The 23,141-nt window shown below is 41.7% G+C and overlaps 1 pseudogene; it reads left to right on the plus strand.

Moving 5' to 3' along the window:
• The first annotated feature begins 1,136 nt into the window (after nucleotides 1–1,136).
• Nucleotides 1,137–16,008, plus strand: LOC116882339 (annotated as a pseudogene).
• Nucleotides 16,009–23,141: the final 7,133 nt, after the last annotated feature.

Here is a 23,141-nt window from a genome sequence, read left to right on the forward strand (position 1 = left end):
TTTCAGCTCAGGTCATGATCTCAGGGTAATGAGATTAAGTGCTAGGTCAGGCTCTGTGCTGAGCAGGGAGTCTGCTTTTCTCCCTCTGCCTTTCCCCACCCATGCTCATGCACCTATGCTTTCTCTCTCAAATAAATACATAAATCTTAAGAAGAAAAAAAAAGATAGCCTAAGTAATTAAATTGGAAAGTACCAATTTCCCACAGGATGAATATGTCTTCCACAAAAGCATTGTAATTTTCTTTCTGTCTCCATTTCTCTTAGTCAGCTATTCTGTATGACTATAGGATATATATGTGTATATACACATATATATACATATATATATGCCATATATATGGCATGTATATGATACAGTGATAATACATACACAGGAATAAAAGGCAAAGGAGGATCGAGAAAGGGGATATGTGAAGATAAAAAGTTGTTCCAGCAAATAAAAATGAAGGAATTGAACAGGGTATGCCTCACTTAGGGAAGATGCTTTAAAAAAAAAGGGAAGAGTCGAGATTAATGCAAGATTAATGCAGATTAATACAAGAGAATTGATGAAACATAGTGACTCTAGTTTATAGTAACTCATAGATAATTAAGACTTTAAAAAGAAAACTTTGATTTTGAACCCAGTTAACTTGCTGTATATAACAGGTTAATGCAGAAAAAAGCAAGATTAAATACTACAGTACAGATGTTAAAAATCACTTTTTGTAGCTTTCGTTAAATAAGATAATTTTTCTTGAGTTCTTAACTCAGGTCTAGGTATAAAGTAAGTACTCAATAAATATTAGCTATTTTTTATAACCAGCTAAATGGTTTTCTTCTACATTTTTCCGTACTTAGAATTTGATGCTTTTAGATGTATTTTTATTTAGAAATTAATCTTAATATTTAAGCGGCATTGATGGAATCAGACCATACAATTCCTATGATTCTTAGATTTCTATATACAAATTTCTCATCTATCTCAAAAAAAGAAAAGATCCCATTAATCACCTCATAGCCTGGTAATAAGAGCTAAATGTAAGAAGAGCAAGAACTAACCTCTTGGAGTTGTCACCAAAAACATTGTCGTCATTGGACACGTAGATTTGGGCAAGTCTATCGCTACTGGTCCTCTGATCTATATGGAAAAATTTGAGAAGGAGGCTGCTGAGATGGGAAAGGGCTCCTTCAACTATTCCTGGGGTTGGATAAACTGAAAGTGAATGTGAATATGGCATCACCACTGATATCTCCCTGTGGAAATTCGAGAACAGCAAGTATTATGTGACCATCATTGATGTCCCAGGACACAGAGACTTTATCAAAAATATGAGTACAGGCATATCTCAGGCTGACTGTGCTGTCCTGATTGTTGCTGCTGGTATTGGTGAACTTGAAGGTGGTATCTCTAAGAATGGGCAGACCTGTGAACACGCCCTTCTGGCTTACACACTGGGTATAAATCAACTAATTGCTGATGTTAACAAAATGGATTCCACTGAGCCATCCTACAGCCAGAAGAGATAAGAGGAAATCATTAAGGAAGTTAACACTTATATTAAGAAAATTGGCTACAACCCCAACACAGTAGTATTTGTGCCAATTTCTGGTTGGAATGGTGACAACATGCTGGAGCCAAATGCTAACATGCCTTGGTTCAAGGGATGGAAAGTCACCCATAAAGATGGGAATGCCCATGGAACCACACTGCCTGAAGCTCGGGATTGTGTTCTGACACCAACTTGTTCAACCGACAAGCCCTTGCATCTGCCTCTCCAGGACCTCTACAAAATTGGTGGTATTGGTACTGTCTCTGTGGGCCGAGTGGAGACAGGTGCTCTTAAACCTGGCATGGTGGTCACCTTTGCTCCAGTCAATGTTACAACTGAAGTCAAGTCTGTTGAAATGAACCATGAAGCTCTGAGTGAGGCTCTTCCTGGGGACAAGATGGGCTTCAATGTCAAGAATGTATCTGTCAAAGATGTTTGTTGTAGTAATGTGGCTGGTGACAGCAAAAATGACCCACCAATGGAAGCAGCTGGCTTCATGGCTCAGGTGATTATCCTGAACCATCCAGGCCAAATCAGTGGTGGATATGCACCTGTGCTGGAATGCTTGCAAGTTTGCTGAGCTGAAGGAGAAAATAGATCAACGTTCTGGAAAAATCCTGGAAGATAGTTCCAAGTTCTTGAAATCTGGTGATGCTGCCATTGTTGATATGGTTCCTGGCAAGCCTGTGTGTGTGTTCAGAGCTTCTCTGACTATCCTCCTCTGGGCCATTTTGCTGTTCATGAGACAGATGGTTGCCATGGGTGTTATCAAAGCTGGGGACACAAAGGCAGCTGGAGCTGGCAAGGTCACCAAGTCTGCCCAGAAAGCTCAGAAGGTTAAGCGAATAATATCCCCAAAACCTGCCACCCCAGTCTTAATCAGTGGTGGCAGAACAGTCTCAGAACTATTTGTGCCAATTGGCCATTTAATTTTAATAGTAAAAGACTGGTTAATGATAACAGTGCCTCGCCAAACCTTCAGAAGGAAAGGAGAATGTTTTGCGGACCATTTGTGTGTGCGTACGGGGGGAGCAGTTTTAAGTTCTTAGTTTTTAAAATCAATATTTTTTAATGGAAACAACTTGACCAAAAATCTGTCACAGAATTTTGAGACCCATTAACACAAAAGTTTAATAAGAAAAAAAAAAATAGAATGAGAAAGACATTTCTCTTTGTTAATAACACACCATGGGTCACTCAAAACAACTTCACTGACTGCCATATGTGCAAAAAGGATTCTACAAAAAGATCTGAAGAATAGTAAGCAAAGGAGGACACAATTATGCATCATGAGGGAGTTTCCTTTTTCCATAAACACAAATGGATTTGTCCAGGGTGTTTTCTCTAATGCTCTAAATGCACATTTTAACAGAATACTAAACTTTACTTGGCTGGTAACTAAAATTTACTCTCTATTTATTGATACGATCCCATCTACAGCTTTTTTTTTTTTTTTCCTGAAGATTTATTTGACAGAGAGAGAGAGATCACAAGTAGGCAGAGAGAGAAAGGGGGAGGCAGGCTCCCTGCTGAGCAGGGAGCAGGCTCGATCCCAGGATGCTGGGATCGTGACCCGAGCCGAAGGCAGAGGTTCAACACACTGAGCCTCCCAAGTGGCTTTTTATTGTCACTTCCATTTACTTTGACTTGTGATCATTTGGAAGCTCCACAAAATAGACCCTAACAAGTGAAACTTAGGCAGACGGATGATTTCAGTGAGTTATCCAGAATCTCAGCAGGTAGGTGGTAACTCTGGGTCAACCTTCCTAATGCTACACCAATGCTCTGGTCATTAAACAACCCTGCTTTTTCTTGGGATTTTTTTTTTCTTTTATAGGAGTTTCTGCTATTAGATACACTGCCCTTATGAAATCCACCTACCTAATGGGGCTAGAGTTTCAGATTTTATAAAATTAACATTTTATAAAACTAAACAATTAAAATATTTAAAAATTAAAATTAACAGTAATGTTTCATAAAAATAACATCATAATGTTCATACAGGGCCTCGAGATAAAGGATGATACCATATAAATGAGTATTCTCAGCTCAGGTTAAGGATTAAAACCATCCAAGGGAATTTTAAAGTATCTCAATGTTTGAGCTGTCAGTACTAAAACCAAACATCTTGCAGAGCAATGTGGACATAAGTATTTCTAGAAGCCTCCGTAGAAGATTCTGTTGCGCAAAGAAGGTTAAGAACTACCACCGTAGAGAGTATCTGTGTTTGGTAAAGAGTGTGTTCTATAGGACAGTACAATCCATTGTTACCACCAGCAGAGGGCCTGCTATGTCTTACACAAAAGCTTAAAGAATGTGAGTGATTTAAAGCTCAGCTCTCCATTCAACCCTTGTTCTGACATCATGGGCCATCAAGGTCTATACTTGGGTCATCAAGGTCCAAACCGCATTCTAATCAGAAAGCATGCAGAAGCCACCCAACACAGCATGATACCAAACAGCTGGCTATTGCAATAATTTTACCGAGAAGCTGTAAATTTTCACTTTGAAACCCATCTTATCTGGCAATTCAGACAAATTTTAGGGAAAGGCCCTTGAAATAAAATTGATGCCTAATTAAGTGTCTTTTGAAGTCCAAAAGCAAAGCAAAGCTAACGGACTCTCATTTTTTTTTCTTAACAAATCTGTGTACATATTTGTCCTTTACTAATTAATTTTAATAGGTGGCTTGTCTTCCAGCAAAATGCTAAAGTAAGAGAGCCCAGAAGAATAATGTTTGCGTATGTATCACTTACGATACTTGTCGCATTTGTGTCTGCCCACAGACACTAATTTATAGAAGTGACTGAGTTAAGCTACAGAGAATTCAATGGCATTGAAAGAAGAATTTATTACTTACATTTCCCAAGAGGAGGAGGCATGCCCCACCACACAGGGTCACCAGGGAAGTACAGGGCTCTGGTCAGGACTGGAAGGAGGAAGGAAGGTAGAGCTTAGGCCAGAGCCTTTCTTGTAGTTTCTGTAGGAAAGGCAGGGCAGAGTGAACAGTTAGGACTGGCTTGTTTGAATAATTCTGGAAGGCCTGAGCTATAGGGGTGGTCTCTCATTGCCTGGTAACTGGCCCTGGGATGATCTACGGCAGGAGATATATTGGTTTGGTGTAAAGGAAGTAGTTGGGCCAAGGCACTCTGCATGGTTAGTTTCATGTGAGAGGTGAGCTGTTGGCCTAGCCTTTTGCTATCTCTAGGAATTGGCTAGCACTGGAAGTCAGTCCCCTCCCAGTAGCAAAATTTTAAGATGTCAGAACATCATAAGATACAGAAATTTGGGGCGCCTGGGTGGCTCAGTCGTTAAGCGTCTGCCTTCGGCTCGGGTCATGGTCTCGGGGTCCTGGGATTGAGTCCCATGTAGGGCTCTCTTCTCGCGGGAAGCCTACTTCCTCCTCTCTCTCTGCCTGCTGCTCTGCCTACTTATGATCTCTGTCTGTCAAATAAATAAATAAAATCTGTAAAAAAATACAGAAATTTTTAAAATATATGTGTACATATATTTCATATACAAATAAATAATAAAATACTTTCCGTCTGGACCAAGAAGTTGCATGAGCTGGAAGACACTGGGGCATCAGGTGGCCGTGTTGGGAATAATGTCTCATTCAGCCTCTTAGTGCAACTTGTCAGTGACAACGGTTCATACGTGGCCCCTTGGTGAGGAGGAGCAGAACAGGAATAGAGCAGGGTCAGGTCTCTCTCACTCTCCAGGTGAGTGAAAAGACAGAATGATGATAAAACATCTCAAATTTGAATTGTTATATGTCCTGAAGAGAGGAAGTGTGGTTTTTATTTATCAGTCCTGTTTATGTAATTTCTCCCATATATTTCTAAAACTTCATTAAATTTTTGGTCTGAAATACCAAACAACGAAGAATAAAAAAATATTTACCCTCCCCCCCTTTCTAATGCCAAAAAGGGAAGCTGAAAATCTTGAAAGTTTTATACAGTATATGTAGCTGCAATATATTTGGTTAACCTAGATGATCTTTTAAATTAGAAGTGTATTTTTTCCCCCGGATTCTATATCCAGCACCGCCTAGAATATTTGAAGTCAGAATTTTGAGGCAATATTGTCATTGGATATTTTATAACAGATTTTCATTTTACTTTTAATTGCCAATTAAATGTACCTAGGAAAATAAAACATGTAAGGAAAGTCAGTGATAATCAAATAGTAATATTTGTGGGAATGGGGGAACAAAGTGAGAAAAGAAAAGAGTGTAGTTCTTCTGTTTTTATGGCTGTTTTAGGGATCAGCCTAATAAAGCAGCTCTAGCATTACTTTGAGTCAACATATACGTTAGCACAAAATTAGGGCTCCTTGGCAAAGTTAAAGAGAAGAGTGGAAAAATGCAATTCTCCTGTGTTGTTTTATTTATGGAGTCAGATCCTTCTTTAGCCTGGTGTACTTGGTCTGAAATGAGATTATTGGTGAATGACTGAGAAGTCCCCAAGTAGAAGGTGGTGTAGAGAATTAACACTTATGGCAGACAGTTAACGCCATCCACCCACCAGCCGCTGAGTCCTGTGTTTGTATGGCACATCTAGGCAGAACACATAGATTCTATTCCATTTTTGGAAATTATCACTTCAGGCTAAAACTTTCCTTTTATAGCTTTACCTTAATGAAGATAATGTTGGAAACCCACTGAATTATTTCTCATTTATATTTAAGTAGCACTTAACAACAGTCGAAGAAGAAATCTGTGTGCGCTCTCTGATTCCCAAGTGTTTAAAATTTTAAAAGGTGGCATTTTACCTCATCTCTCTTCACCTGAGGACTAATGGAAGAGGTTTGTTGATTTGTTTTTAAGAACAGCTAATTTAGGTTTTAATTAACTGAAGTAATTTCTGTAATCAATTTCATGAATCATTCAGCGAATAGTTTATATATAGTCCGTATTCCATGTATACAGTCGCCTATATTCCTTTCAACAGACTTTTCCAGCATCCATGAATGAGTTATTATTGTTGTTATATTTATTTTATTTTATTTTATTTTTGAGAGGCATAAGTTTGGAACGTCTGTTGGGGGAGATGAAATAAAAAATCAAAAGAGGGATTGTTGTCATTGGTTTTGTGTGTGTGTGGTTTTTTGTTTTCTTTGGGGGGTTAATTTTTGGGATTTTTTCTTTATATAGAATTCAGTCTCGTGCTTCAAACTCCATGAATAGAAAACTTGCAAACCACCTAGGGCTGTCCCCTGGTTTGGCTTGGCTGTGGTCTGTGGGATTCCTCAGGAGTCATGTTGAAGGCTGTGACTTGCTTAGTTACCGTGGTGGGAGGTTGAATGTGGGTGGTTTAATGTTCTCTGCTATTCAGTAATGAGAACAAAGGGCACTTGAATATCATATGCTCCAGGAATTTTTTCACAGATGACTCACGCTGTAAATGACTGCTCTTTAAGGCCACAATTTGAATAATACCAAAATATCATAGGAACCTAACGACCAACCAAATCGAGGTTACAGTTAGACCATACAAGCTTATTTTGTGTCTCTTCAGTGCAAGATTGTCTTTAGCACTGTAGGGTGAAGCTGGGGCATGGAGGGGTGGGGTCAGAAACTGTTCAATAAGCATTACTGAGAGTTATTACACAGCAGAAATTTTGCTGAGAACTAGTGATTTTGTCATGATCTTTGAGCATAATCTTTGCTCTTAAATAGGTAGTCTGCACAGATATCAAATACATAAAAAATAAATGCCATGCAGTATAGTATATACTAGCCAAAAATAGAATGCTGAGTAGAGTCAAATATCAATAAAGAATGGATAAAGCAGTTTTGAGCTTAAAAAATGTTTTTTTAAAGAATTAATAAAGCATACATATCAACAATTTAAAATGTAGAACATGATATGGGAGAATGAACAAATAGGAACTAAAGATTATTGTGCCAGGGCTGTGCTGAGTAATTCCCATACATGATCTAATTCCATTCACACAAAGCCAGAGAAGGTAAGCAATGCAATTATTCCCTGTTTATCTCTGGGGAAATGGAGGCATATTTAGGTGAAATGTCTTGCTTCAGATCAGTGCTCCTTACAGTGGTCCACAAAACAGTGCTGTTCTGTGAATTGCTGATCAGTATCCATTGTGAATAAGTGTTGGAAACTACAATTTTACCAAGTTATTTTATGATAGTTGAAATGAGTAATAGAAAAATACAGAATTGAGTTTTGTGTATGTTTATTTTTTTAATTATAGCAGAATACACGTAGATTTTTACCATTTTAAACATTTTTAAGTGTACAATTGAGTGACATTAAGTAATTTACAATGTAATGTATAACTATTACCACAATCATCATCCACTTACATCATCCTCCCCCCCCAAATTTTGTACTCATTAATTCTTCATTCTTTTCTTCCTCTAGACCTTGGTAACCTCTGATCTACTTTCTTTTTCATGAATTTGCCTGTTCTAGATAGTTCATATAAGGGGAATCATACAATATTTGCCCTTTTGCATCTGGCTTATTTCATTTAGTGTAATATTCTCAAGGTTCATTCATGTTGTTGCATGTATTAGAACTTCCTTCTTTCTTATGGCTAGTATTTTATTATACATATATATATAACATTTTGTTTATATATTTATCTATCGATGGATACCTGTGTTATTTCAATCTTTTTCTATTGTGAATAATGCTGCTGTGAACTTGGCATGTAAGTATGAGATGCTGTTTGCAGTTCTTTTTGTTATATCTAAGAGTACACTGCTGAGTCATATAATAACTCTATGTTTAATTGTTTTAGGAACCACCAGACTGTTTTCCACAGAAGCAAGAGTTACATTTTTTCCACAATTTCACCAACACAATTTTCCATTTTTTAGATTAAAGCCATCCTAGTAAATGTGTGGTAATATCCAGTGGTGTTGCTTTGCATTTCTCTAAAATCATTATTTTGACATCTTTTAATATATTTGTTAGCTATTTGTGTTTGCAGAAATGCAGATCCAAGTTTTTTCCTCATTTAAAAAACTTGGGTTGTTTGTCCTTTTTTTGTTGAGTTGTAGGGGTTTTTTAATATATTCTGGCTATTAACCTCTTATCAGATATGTAATTTGCAAATATTCCTTCCATTCCATGAGTTGTCTTTTCATTGTCTTGATGATGTCTTTTGCTGGACTACATTTTAAATTTTGAAGAAATCCAATTTATCTTTGTTGTTGTTTCCTGTGTTTTTCATGTCATAGTTAAGGGATTAGTGCCAAACCCAAGTTTATGAATATTTGCCCCTATTTTTCTCTAAGAGTCTTATAGTTTTTTGCTCTTTATTTTTAATTTTTTATCTTTAATTAAAATATAATGTATTATTTGCCCCAGGGGTACAGGATTGTGAATCGTCAGGCTTACACACTTCACAGCACTCACCATATCACATACCCTCCCCATGTCCATAACCCAACCATCCTCTCCACACCTCCCTACCCCCGGCAACCCTCAGTTTGTTTTGAACGATTAAGAGTTTTTTATGGTTTGTCTTCCTCCCGATCCCCTCTTGTTTCATTTTTTTCCTTCCCGATCCACCAAACCCCTCACTCTGCCTCTCAACTTCCTCATATCAGGGAGATCATAATTGTCTTTCTCTGATTGACTTATTTCGCTCAGCATAATACCCTCTAGTTCCATCCACAGTGTTGCAAATGGCAAGATTTCATTTCTTTTGATGGCTGCATAGTATTCCATTGTGTGTATATACTACTTCTTCTTTATCCATTCATCTGGTCATGGACATCTAGGTTCTTTCCATAGTTTGGCTATTGAGGACATTGCTGCTATAAACATTCAGGTGCACGTGCTCCTTCGGATCACTGCATTTGTATCTTTAGGGTAAATACCCAGTAGTGCTAGGTCATAGGGTAGCTCTATTTTCAACTTTTTGAGGAACCTCCATGCTATTTTCCAGAGCAGCTGCACCAGCTTTCATTCCTATCCACGGTGTAGGAGGGTTCCCCTTTCTCCACATCCTCGCCAGCATCTGTCATTTCCTGACTGGTTAATTTTAGCCCTTCTGACTGGTGTGAGGTGGTATCTCATTGTATTTTGAGTTGTAGTTCCCTGAGGCCAGGTGATGTTGAGCACTTTTTCATACGTCTGTTGGCCATCTGGATGTGTTTTTTGCAGAAGTATCTGTTCATGTCCTCTGCCCATTTCTTGATTGGATTATTTGTTCTTGGGGTGTTGAGTTTGGTACGTTCTTTATAGATTTTGGATACTAGCCCTTTATCTGATATGTCGTTTGAGAATATCTTCTCCCATTCTGTCAGTTGTCTTTTGGTTTTGTTGACTCTTTCCTTTGCTGTACAAAAGTTTTTGATCTTGATGAAGTCCCAATAGTTCATTTTTGCCCTTGCTTCCCTTGCCTTTGGAAATGTTTCTAGGAAGAAATTGCTGCAGCTGAGGTTATAGTTTTTTGCTCTTAAATCTATGTTCTTGATCCTAGGTTCTTGTGTATGGTGTAAAGTATGGTCCAACTTTATTCTTCTTTGGAGGGGGAGGGGCAGAGGGAGAGGGGAAGAGAGAATCTTAAGCAGGCTCCATGCCCAGTGTGAGCCCAACCTGGGGGTCCATCTCACAACCCTGAGATCATGACTTGAATGAACATCAAGAGGCAGACACTTAAGCAACTGAGTTATCCAAGTGCCCCATCTGACTTTATTCTTTAGCATGTGGAAATCTACTCTCTAAGCACCATTTGTTGAAGATTATGCTTCTTAAGATTTTGTTGTCAAATATTTACATGTTGACCATAGATGTAAAGATTTATTTCTGGGTTCTCAATTCTATTTTGTTGATCTATAGGTCTATCCTTATTTCACTACCTCACTGGTTTGATTAATGTGGCATTATAGTAAGTTTTGAAATCAGAAAGTGTATGTCCTCCAACTATGTTCTTCTTTTACATTATCGTTTTGGCTTTTCAAGTTCTCTTGAAATTTCATGTGAGTTTGATTGGTTTCTCCATATCTGTAAAAATATCTGTTGGGATTTTGATAGGGTTTGCATTGAATTTATAGATTATTTAGGTAATAGTCTAATTTTAACAATATTAATCCTTCCATTCCATGAACATGGGATGTCTTTCAATTTATTTAGGTCTTCTTTAATTCTTTCAACAATGATTTGTAGTTTTCAATGTACAAACTTTGCACTTCCTTTACTGAATTTAATTCTAAGTATTTCGTTTGTTTTCATGCTGTTGTATATGCATTTTCTTAATTTCTTTTCAGATTGTTGTGCATAGAAATACAACTAAATCATTTGAGTGTTGATTTAACATTCTTGCAACTTTGATGGATTCATTTATTAGTTTTAACAGCTTTGTGTGTGCATGTGTGGGTTCTTCAGAATTTTATACATATATGGTAGATTTCTTTTCCAATTTGGATATATATATTTTTAAAATTTCTCTGTCTTCCATAATTACTCTAGTGAGAAATTCCAGGCTGCTGGTGTTGTGTTGGGGATTTTTGCATAACAAGGGATAAGGGTCTGTACTTTTCTTGTAGTATCTTTGTCTGGCATCAGTATCAGGAAAGTATTGGCCTCATAGAATGAATTGGGACGTGCTTCTAATTCTGTTTGTGAAATAACTTCAGAAGGATTACTGTTAGTCCTTTAAGTACATGGTAGAATTCACCAATGGAGTAATCTAGTACTGAACTTTTCTTTGTTAGGAGGTTTTTGTTCACTGATTAAATCTCTTTACTCATTTTAGGTCTACTCAGATTTTCTATTTCTTCTTGATCTTCCTTATTCTGCTGGATGAAGGCTGCCTGTGATCTTGGTAGCCACAGGTTGAAGGCAGCAGATCCTCTGTCTGTCCACAGCCCTAAATGGCTGCATGGGACTGGGACTCCCCTTATAGAGGTGTTCCTTTCAATGGCTATCATTCAAGTCCATGTCTCTTCATTTCCATTTTCACACCCGACAAACTTTTATATTATTTCCATTTTAGACTAGGGCCTGTGCTGAGATCATAAAGAAAAATAAGAAAGACAGGTTTCAGTCTAGAGTCTGCAGAGCACAGAGCAGTGTTGTAACTAACTCTCCCTCTTCTGGACCATCCAGGCCATCGTAGGAACCTCTCCAAATGACTGCTTCTTATCAATATACTTAATTTTGCATATTACTATTACTCATTAGATAAAATGTAAGCCTCTTTGATGTAGGAAAGGACATTAGGGTTTGAAGCCGATGGCCAAGAAAGAATTCTTGAGACATTATTGGTGCAAAAAGTTGATTAAAACATGGGGACAGGACCCATGGGCAGAAAGAGCTGTTCTGGGGTCATGAGGAGTGGCCAATTATATACTTTCAAGTTGGGAGGGGGTTAGGGATAGCATAAGTCTCTAAGGAATTTGGAAGCAAAGTTTCCCGGACCTTGAGGGGGCTAGCCATTATTGGTGAGGTGGACATAGACTTCCAGGCTCCAGCCCCTTTCCTTCCCAGGTTCTCCTTTGCTCCAAAGGCCAAGAAAAGACCAAATAGCCATCCCATTTGGTTAAGATAAGATAACAAGTCAATGCTCCTGCTGAGACAGAAGAAAAAGACCAGAGGCCTGTCCTGTTTGAATAAGAAAAGAAAAAGAAACAAGTTCCCTCCCCACGCCCACCCCTGTGATTTAGCACTCACCTGAAACACCTCTGCATAGATTTTACTTCCATTTGAAGGTGCCATTTGGCCTTGAGAGATGACAAAAATGCCCCGTTACCATCCCCCATTATCTATAACCCAGCTCACTCCTAATCCTATCAGGTGGCTCAGCCTTTGTGAAGGGATCCAGCTGAGCCCGCTGGTCATAATAAAGCTAAATTTCCCTGTTTTCCCCTGTGCCGCTTGAGTTTCCTCAGTTGCTTCAGATTTTCCTTGGCATTGGGAAAAGGTCAATTATTACTGTCTAATAAAACCCTAGTCATGGGGCACCTGGGTGGCTCAGTCAGTTAAGCATCTGCCTTCCACCCAGGTCATGATCCCAGAGTCCTGGGATTGTGGCCCCCGTGGGCTCCTTGCTCAGCTGGAAGCCTGCTTTACCCTCATCTCCTCACTCATATTTACTCTCTCTCACTGTCTCTTTCTCTATTTCTCAAACAAATAAATAAATGTGAGGGCCTATTTAGCCAGAGCAGCCACACCTGGGTTGAACAGCCATTTTGTTGTTTATGCAGTAAAACTTTTATATTGACCCTGACCCCCCCCCCCCCCCCGAACTTACTTAAAAGCAAGTCTGGGAAACCAGTCCCAGGTAACAGCACAAATACAACGGTGGGTCAGGTCAGGTGGAGACATTCAATCAGTGGGGGCGCATACTGTCTCCTAGCTACCAATGTGATAGGCTAGTTTCCATAGGTACTGTGGGGTGAATTGTAATTCAATTAGCCACCTGTGTGTGGCCAGGCCCAACCACATGCACTATAAAACCACATGCACCACAACCACTAACATCTATAAAAGTTAGTCTGGAAAGCAGGGAGGGGTCGTCTTCTCTATAAAGGGCGGACCCAGATCAGTCACTCTGATTCTTGATGCTTGGCGTGAAATAAAGCTTTGCTTGACCTTCACTTTGTATCAGTCTCGCTCCTTTGACCATGGACCCATTATTGGGGACCCAACATTGGGGTCTCATCCGCGATCAAATGCCAAGAACAGAGCCAGCATCAGAATTTCTGGGAAAAGCCTCCAGAGGTAAGATCTGGGGATCCTGTCTGTCTGTCTGGTTGTGGAGCTCCAGGTATGGCCCACCAGGGAGAAGCTGGATGCAGCCATGCTCCCCAGGGCTGGAGTGGATGCGGAGATGCCCCATTCCTCTTCTGGTAGATCATCTAGGGGTCCGAGTCCCACTAGGCGGTCAGGGGGCCGGGAAAACCTCTGCCAGCGGCAGGCTCTGGGTGAGGGCCGGGAAAACCTCTGCCAGCGGCAGGCTCTGCCAGCGGCAGGCTCTGGGTCTGGTTCTGTTCTGTGGCTTGTCTCTAGGGGACCGAGAAATCCCCACTGGCAAGCATCTGTAGGGGGCTGGGAAAATGCCCGCCAGCGGCAGGTTCTGGGTGAGGGCCGCTGGGTTTGCAGTTGTCTTTGTCTTGCCTTTTTGTTGTCGGTTGTGTTGTTTGTTGTGTTTGAAGGAATGGGGCAAGCAGAGTAAGGGGACTCTGACTTTCATCTCTCCATTCCTCCTAACAGATGTGGAGCTTCTCCCTCACTCCTTTCGTGTGTTAAGGGCTATAACTGGAGACAACTGGGGTTAGTCTAACTCGAGACAGAGACTTTACGGAATATTCCCAAGCAGCTGCCTAAACAAACTTTGTTTTGGGGACATTCCTTGCTTTCTCTGGCCGGATGTGGAGTGCCTAGCCCCTCCTCCTTGCTGGGGGGAAAGCTTGGAGCCTTCTCCTTTCTTGGAGCTGATTGAAGAGCTCTAGAACTGGGAACGCTTTCTCTGCCTTCTGGAGGCACTTTGTTCTATTCTTCACTGTCGGGAAACAAGAAAAACAGCCTGGGGCCGCTGTCTGAGCCAGACCCATTCGTAAAGAATGGAAGGGGAGACTGATCTCCCATTAGCCAGGGATACCCAGGGTGGGGGTGTCCAACCTGTTTGAATCTGAAGAGTGCCTGACTGTGTGAATCTGTCTGTATGGCTCCACCGCTTCCACCAGAGTCTGAGTGGGCTGCACCCTGAGTCTCACGGGGCGTTACATGGCATAACGGTCATCTACTCCACGGAGTAGCCTGGTCCGGGGCTTATACGGACAGGACAGACCTTAGCTAAGACGCTCCTAAGTTCCCGCGAGGGATGCGAGCAGGACAGCATCTGAAAGATCCCCCTCCCTTTGTCTGCGACATCATTCACGATGGGAGGGAAACCCAGAAAACTCACTATCTTAAGACTGCATGCTTAAGAATAAAAAAGAAAAGATACTGGTATAGAAAGCTGGTGTAAGGACCTATTTAGAAACTATCCCTGCTCCCCTTCCCCCAGGGGATTTATTTGGAGACAAGTCCGGGAAACCAGCTTCAGGTAACAAAGCCCAGATACAAAGGTGGGTCAGGCCAGGTGGAGGCATCCGATCAGTGGGGGGATGCATACTGTCTCCCTAGTTACCAAGGAGTATGGGCCCCACCCTTTGGGTGCCAATCCCAACCAAGGTGTAATAGGCTGGTTCAAATGTCTACTAGGGTAAATTGTAACTCAATTGGTCACCTAGCATCACTGTGGAGTTTCCTGTGTGTGTTACAATCTCATTGGCCACCTGTGCGTGGCCAGGCCTGACCGCATGGCCTTTGCCCTTAAAAGCTAGACTGTGAAACAGAGAAGGGCCACCCTCTCTTGTAAGAGGTGCGGCCCTGAACGTTCGGTTAGATTCTTGATGCTTGGCGTGAAATAAAGCTTTGCTTGACCTTCGCTTTGTATCCGTCTTGCTCCTTTAATCATGGACCCATTATTGGGGCATAACAGCTGGTTTTCTGTCTAAAAGGGAAAAGTTTTCTTAGGTTAATTGATCTGTAAATGGTTTTCTCTTTGCCTGCCCAGAGTTGTAAATGAGGTCTCTTTGACTCATAAGGCATTTCCTTGATACGCTAAGTTACTCAGGGAGTACTGCTAAACCAATGATAAACCTTGGGTTACATTTGGGTAAATACTGTAACTACTCTAGCGGTTCTATACATTTCCTAAAGTTTAATGTTTTGATAAGGGTTATCACTTGATATTTAACCATATCCTGAGTTTTTGTCATTTGTAATTGTTTTAATTCTCTTGTAAGATGGATTCCGCCCTAAAGGAAATTCATATGGGAAACTTAGGACAAATACAGGTCTTTGATATGTTAAAATCCTGAGAACTGAAATGGGTAAGAATTTACAGAAGTAAGGGATGCATTCGGACTAAACCAGAATTAGTAACATGGGACTAGATGAACTGAAAGGTTGGAATGTTGTGTTTCTTAATGTTTTGTCTTATTTTAAACCTGACTGCTTCTGTAATGTTTGCTCCTCCAGACAAGGGAAACTTTTCTTAAGTTATCTGTAACTTACAGAGATGTAAAAGTACTCATTTGTAAACAAATCGAGGCATTCAGCTTTTCTGTCTACCTGAACCCTCTGAAACCAGAAGGTCTCAGTAAGTATTCTTTCTTCCTTGGCAATCAGTTATTTGCATAAGTTCAATAAGGATCTGTTCTCCTTGTAACAGGACACCATTGGAAACACTGGTTATTTTACCAAGGCTTTGACTGGAATGTCCTATTTGAAAAGACTCAAGATATGACCAGACAGCTTAAAGGAATTAAGGCTGACTTTAAAAAACCTGGAGCGTAAAGCCCTTGGAACTGTTGGCCTGGATACCTTGCTTACAGAGTTCCCAGCAGCCTTACCAGGCGAGTAAAGAATGTGACTCCCTGGCAGGGGCAGGACCTCAGGAAGAGTATTTCGCCCAAATTGACAGGCATTGCAGCCATGTCTGATGGCAACTACATGGCTTGGCTTCTGGCCTGGAGAGGCTACTAAAAGTTCAACCTAGAGATTCCTTATAAGAAGTTCCAGCAAAGCAGATTCTAAAACATCTATATGATTACTTAACTGTTCTTGCTGAGCTTGTGTAAATAATTAGGCCAAGTTTGTTAAAACTGGACTTGTTTTTCAAATGAATTAGTCCTGATTTGGCTATCTCTGGAAATGAGGAGGGTTATTTTGGAGAGAAAAGTTATGTTTTAATAACACACCTTTATGGGTGTTAAATTCTAGATTTGGTTGTCTTTAAATGTTTGTTTACCTAAGCTAGATAACTTGAGGTAAACTTCAGAGAAGTTGCACAATAACTCGTGTAGGCGATCTTGCCTTTGTCAGTCAGCCCCAGATAGAAGGAAGAATCTGACTGAGTTAGTGGGAATAGTGGAAATAGCTACTGAGGACTATGGGTCATGCTTGCGGGGGACGAGAGCTCTCTTACAGACTCTGCAGGGAAAAGGGTATTGGGTGTCAGCAATGAAAGCACAGCTCTGTCAGAGCCACGCCACTTATTTAGGCTTTGATCTCCACGAGGGAGTTTCTTGGGACAGTGCGCTACTGCAGGCCATGGATGCCACAGTTCGTGGAGGTTGCCCAACCTCTCTACGAACTGACTAAAGGAGGTTTGACCCAGACTCTGGGGCCTTGGCAAAGGCCAGTAGCCTATCTTACTAAGAAACTAGATCCAGTAGCGGCTGGGTTCCCCCTTGCCTCCGCATAATTGCTGCCACGGCCCTCCTGGTCAAGGATGCAAGTAAATTGACTCTGGGTCAAAATCTCATCTTGACCACCACCCACGCTATCGAGGGCCTTCTCCGGACCCCACCAGACCGATGGATGACAAACGCCCGAGTGACGGGGTATCAGGCCCTCCTCCTCAATGAACCAAAAGTGACTTTCCGGCCCCCAGTGGTGCTAAATCCAGCCACACTGCTGCCAGAGGAGCTGGCTGACCACCCACACGACTGCGGAGAGGTCCTAACCGAGGTCGCAGGAATAAGGCTGGACCTCAGAGACACTCCCCTCCCGGATGCAGAGATGACTCTGTTCACAGACAGGAGTAGCTACATGGTCGATGGAAAGAGGTATGTGGGGGCTGTGGTGGTTTCTCCTGAGCAGGAACTCTGGATGACAGCCCTGCCACACCGAACCTCGGCGCAGAAAGCGGAGCTGATTGCACTCACCAAGGCACTACAGATGGCCAAGGGTAAGACCGCCAACATCTATACAGACGGTAGGCTGGGTAGAGGCTTTTTTTCTGCCAAATATGAGATGGAAGGGGTGGTAGCCAAAAAGCTACTAGAGGTTTGGATTACCTCTCGCGATTGTGTCAGACAGCGGCCCTGCATATGTGAGTTCAGTCTCACAGGCATTGGCCAAGGCTGCGGGCACTAATTGGAAACTACATTGTGCCTACTGGCCCCAGAGCTCTGGGCAAGGAGAGAGAATGAACCGGACTCTACAAGAGACTTTGGCAGAGCTAATTCTGGAGACTGGTGGTGGATGGGTGGATCTCCTTCCTTTCACCCTCCTCAGGGCATGATGTACACCCTACTTAAACAAGGTGACCCATTTGAAATAATGTTCGGGAGACCCCCCACCCCCCAACTCTGCCCTTGGCTACAAGAGGCTGCCCTAGCAGAAATGACTGATCAGTCTGTACTCCAGTCACTGCAGGCATTGCAGTCTGTCTTGGAAGGAGCCTTCTCAGGGATCTGAACTGCCCACACTGGGACAGAGATGGAGGTGGAGCCACATCCTTGCCGACCCGGGGACTTGGTTTGGCTGCGCCACCACCAAGGGGGGAACTTGGAGCCTCACTGGAAGGGAGGGACTGTTTGCTGTCCTCCCAACCACCCCCAAGGCGGTGAAAGTAGAAGGCATCGGGGCCTGGATTCACGCAAGTCACGTCAAATGAGCCAAGGATGAGGACGCCCCCAAGAGATGGATGCCACTGCCGATGGACCCCGCCGATCATGGACTAAAGCTAAGACTTGGAAACAGTGAGTTCATTGAGTTCATTGTTGCTCCTATTGTTAAAGTATAGGTGGGAAATAGAGACAATTAGGACTTGACATACTATTTCTAGGAAAGGGGGGGCTCTGTGTAGTCCTAGGAAAGAAATGCGGTTTCTGGTTAAATCACACTGGAGTCATTAAAACAATCTGGCAGCCATTAAAAGGGACATAGCACTGGCTGAAAAGTCAAAGATTTGACTAATCTCCAAAGAAAAGGGGGGCATGTAAGGGCCTATTCAGCCAGAGCGGCCCTACCTGGGAGCAAGTCTGGGAAACCAGTCCCAGGTAACAGCCCAAATACCAAATACAAGGGTGGGTCAGGTCAGGTGGAGACATTCAATCAGTGGGGGTGCATACTGTCTCCTAGCTACCAAGGTGATAAGCTAGTTTCCATAGCTACTGTGGGGTAAATTGTAATTCAATTAGCCACCTGTGTGTGGCCTGGCCCAACCACATGGCCTTTGTTCTATAAAAGTCTGGAAAGCAGGAAGGGGGGGTCGCCCTCTCTGTAAGGGGCGGCCCCGGCCAGTCTGTTTGACGGTCAGTCTGATTCTTGATGCTTGGCGTGAAATAAAGCTTTGCTTGACCTTTGCTTTGTATCAGTCTTGCTCCTTTGACCATGGACCCACTATTGGGGGACCCAACATTAAGGACCCAACATAAAATCTTCAAAAACAAAAACAAAAATCCTTAGTCATGAGATCCTTCAGATGTGTATCGGTAAGCCATATACTTGGAGGTTGATTGCCAACATGTATATTGGGGATTTAGAGATAAAGGAAATTTCCAAAGGAACTTTTATATGTTAAAGTAGGATTACAAGATCTTGGGGAGGAGAGGTGGTCAGACTAGGATTGCCTTTTGCTCTTAGCAAAGTATTAACATCAAGGCAGTTGAATCCCTAGAAGAATGTCACTCTGCCTGTTTCAAGAACTTGTCAATGGGCTGTAGGCAGTAAGGAAATGTAATAATTTTTCTTCTGCCTTTGTTTCCCACATCATCTTCACCTAATGTGAGCCCTTGCCCTTAACTGTTAGTCATACATTTTCTCCCACTCCCCATCACTGTATTTTGATCTTCATGGCACCCTTCTTTCCAGTTCCAACACAGCACTCTTCATTGCAAACCTAGGTCTTTGTGTTACACCTCACCCTTTTCCTTTCTGCTTCCCCACCCCCCCTTCAGGTTTCCAGTTGCTTTTTTTTTTTTTTTTTTTTTTTAACCTCTCCTACTGGGGAAGATCTGCTCTCAAAAAACACTGGTAAACTCATTCACATTCGGATTTGCTCCTCCTCAAAGTGAAGTGGCAAACAAAGACAAAAGAAAGTGTAGATTAAACATCCTTACAACCTGGAGCCCATTGACAATTACTTGGGATAGGCAGAAGATTCCTCCCAGGTTCCCAACTGTCTTAATGTTAATGCCTTGCTAGAGGGAAAAACACCTTTAGTTTGACAATAGGAAGGCCTCCTATATTCTGTGAGTCTTCCTTAACATACGAAAATGCTTTCTGAACTTCCCTTCCCTTTACTTCCTCCAATCCCCAACTATGCAATAGTTGCTCCTCAGGATCCCTGGGCAGAAGCTCTTCCCGCCCATGGGTTCAGTCCCCCTACTTCAATAAAACCACCTCTTTGCACTGAAGCCCTCTGGAGAATTCTTTCTTGGCTATAGGTCCCAGACCCCAACAACACTACTTCAAAAAAACCCTACATCAATAGCAAAATGTGTTTTTTCTCACTAAGGCTTTCTTTTTCTATTTACTGAGAACAAATATCTAGATAGAGTAAAAATTGTTTTACATATGATAATTTTGTCCAGAGTTTAGAAACTAAGGTTTTCCACTACTCTATCACCAGACCATCTGTGTTCTTCTCTGGTGGGGTCAAGTACTGTTTGGTGTGTTGGAGATTTGGATGAGGAGGTGGAACAAGACTCCAGAAAACTTCTGGATGATTCAATGTTATTTCTAGAACTAAAGGAATAAAAAGACAAAATCGAAATCAAAATTTTCAATTAAATTTCAATTTATTTAGACAACTAAAGAAACCCCAAGGCGCAAAATTACTGACTTTCATTTCTTTTAACCAAAACGTCTTGTAGTTTCTCTTTGAGTAAGGTAAATGGACACCACATTGGGCTGTGAGGAATGCGCAGAAGGAGAGAATGGATGATGTTTGCAGTTTCAAAAATAATTATGAACAAATTTGACAATTACAATATGATACTACATTTAAAATGATAACTTTTCTCATCAATCTACTAGTTTATCATTGAAATTATTTTAATGGTACCCTGCTATTTGAAATCCTGAAGTTAACAATGCGACATGTCTTATGCTTCTTACAAGTATCCAGGATCAACTAAATGAGAAGGAGGGTGTGATGTGGGAAACAGAGGCAGAAGGAAATCATTAAAATTCCTTACCCTTGGAACAGACAGAGTGGCTCTCCCCTGGGGACTCAACTGCCCTCACCTTGAGGTTTTTGCTAAGGACAATCCTAGCCTGACCGACCCCTACTCCAACAGGTCCAACCAGGATCCTGTAAGTCTACTTTAACAATTCCTTTAGAAAACTTTATCTCTAAACCTCCAAGATAGTGTCGAGAATCATTCCCAAGCATATATGGCCCATTGATCTACATCTAAAGGGTCTCACAAGAAGATTTTTATTACTGGTAATAAATAACCTTTCTCCCAACAATAGCTAGCCCCCCAAGGTCCTGGAGACCTTGCTTCCAAAATTCCTTAGAAACTTACATCATCCATAACCCACTTTGCCCTCACCCACTGCCAAGTCCACCCCTACTCTGCCTTTAAAAACTGACTGTAATCTGGTTTGGGGTCCAAGTCCCTACTCTGCTGTGTCAGGTATACTTGGGCCCAAACTTAAGCTTGTTAAATAAACCCTCGTGTGATTGCATCCGTGTTGGCTCCTTGGTGGTCTCTCAGACGCGAAAACTCGGGTACAACAGGGAGCAAGAGTGTTTCAGCAATGTTGGGCATGAACACATTCCTTAAAGTAGATCTTTCTTTATTGTCCTTTGATGGATGAGTTTAATATATTTCTATGCACACTGCCCATTGCATAAGGCCAGAGGCTGCTAGTTAGTGTGATGTTATTGTGTGATGCTCAAAGGCAGTTTTAAGATTGGATTTGTACTGTTGCATTGCACTGAAAGTGTTCCTGTGTGAAATCCATATTTTTATGTGACATTTAGGGGAATGAAAAGGCAAAGTGCACCATAGGAATCAACATGTTATTACATGCCTTGAACATTCTCTTGAAAAACAATCTACCTGTTTTGGCTTCTGGAAAACCTGCCAGGAAAGAAAGAAGTTGATAATTAATATGCGAACAAAAAATATCTCTAAGCTGACATGTCATCCTGCAAAGTCCTAATGTAATATGGTCTACACGCTAGCCAGGAAGGTGGGAGGAAAGCAGGGAAAGCTCCTCTAACTCACTACACAATGCCTTTTCTGGAACTGAGAAGTTCTTACAACTCAAATGAAGAGTCTTCTACAGACATTCATGTTCATTTGGCAGCTACATTCTTGTAGCATACCATGAATAAAATAAAGTAACAAAATATTCCATCGGAGGCATTTCAGTAATTGAGTACTGGCCTTATTACCTACTAGTTGTATGACTGGCTAAGTCATTTAGACTTTCTGAGCTTTAATGACCTCATCTGAGCAATGGGAACAGTAAAAGCCGTCTTAGAGGCTCTGTAAGGATTAATCTGCACACATAAAGTAAAGGACTTAATGTCTGTTTATAAAATACTAGTCTCCTTTTCTATATAAGACTATGTGGGGCGCCTGGGTGGCCCAGTCCGTTAAGCATCTGCCTTCGGCTCAAGTCATGATCCCAGGATCCTGGGATGGAGCCCCACAGCAGGCTTCCTGTTTGGCGGGGAGCCTGCTTTTCCCTCTCCCACTCCCCCTGCTTGTGTTCCCTCTCTTGCTGTGTCTCTCTCTGTCAAATAAATAAATCTAAAAAAAAAAAAAACAAACAAAAAACGCTATCTATGCATATTTAACCATAGCATCAAATCGACCTTTGCTGTACCCAAATAATAACTTCTGACAATATTAAAGTGATTGAAGAGATTATGCTATCTCATTCCTGGGCTGCCAGAGGTTCTGTGGTGCTACGGGTAAACAGATACTAGAAACCAATACAGAGTGGCACCTGGGTGACTAGGTTAAGTGACTGCCTTCAGCTCAGGTCATGAACTCAGGGCCCTGGAATGGAGTCCTGCATTTGGCTATTTGCTCCGTGGGGAGCCTGCTTCACCCTCTGCTGGCATCTCCCCCAGCTTCTGTGCACTCTCTTTCTCAGACAAATAAGTAAAAATCTTAAAAAAAGAAAAAAGAAACCAATGCAGAGCAAATGTTGTAAGCCTTTGTTATTTTTGAGGAAAGAGAGTTGACCCCCACAGATCAAAAAGCATTATAATACTTTTCTATTCTAAATAATTTCCATGAATTGGTGGCTTATAACACCAATTTATTATCTCCTAGTTCCTTTCGGTCAGAAGTCTAGGCCTGGCTTGATTGGGTCCTCTATTCAGGGGCTCCCCAGGCTTCAGTTAAGTTAGTGGCCGCATGACAGTTCATATCTGGAACTCATGGTGCCCTTGAATGGTTATCCAGGTGTTGGCAGAATTCCTTGGGGTCATACCACTGATGCCCAGTGTAGAGGCAGAACCCCCCACGGGAGTTCATAGCATGGCTGTTTACTACCTCCCTTGAGGCTAGCTGGAGACTCTCAGGTTTCACCTTTTTAGAGGCTCTGCTGATGATGTGAAGTGCACCCAGGATGATAACACTTGTGATGAACTATGTCAATCAGTAACTAAGTCATGATACTGATGTCCCTTGATAGTCATAGGTTCTGCACACACTCAGGGGAAGGGGATTCTAAAGGACATGTACAGCAAGGAGTACACATCTTGTCCTTCTGCCTACTACAGTTTGTGGCCTCAAGTCCAGTGTAACATCTTCAGAAGAAGGCCATCTTTAGACCCAAACCTGGCCCAGATTTTCAGACCAGACTCATGATG

The sequence above is a fragment of the Lontra canadensis genome, unplaced genomic scaffold (assembly GCF_010015895.1).
Source record: "Lontra canadensis isolate GAN:19392208 unplaced genomic scaffold, GSC_riverotter_1.0 scaffold83, whole genome shotgun sequence".
In the NCBI taxonomy this organism is placed as follows: domain Eukaryota; kingdom Metazoa; phylum Chordata; class Mammalia; order Carnivora; family Mustelidae; genus Lontra; species Lontra canadensis.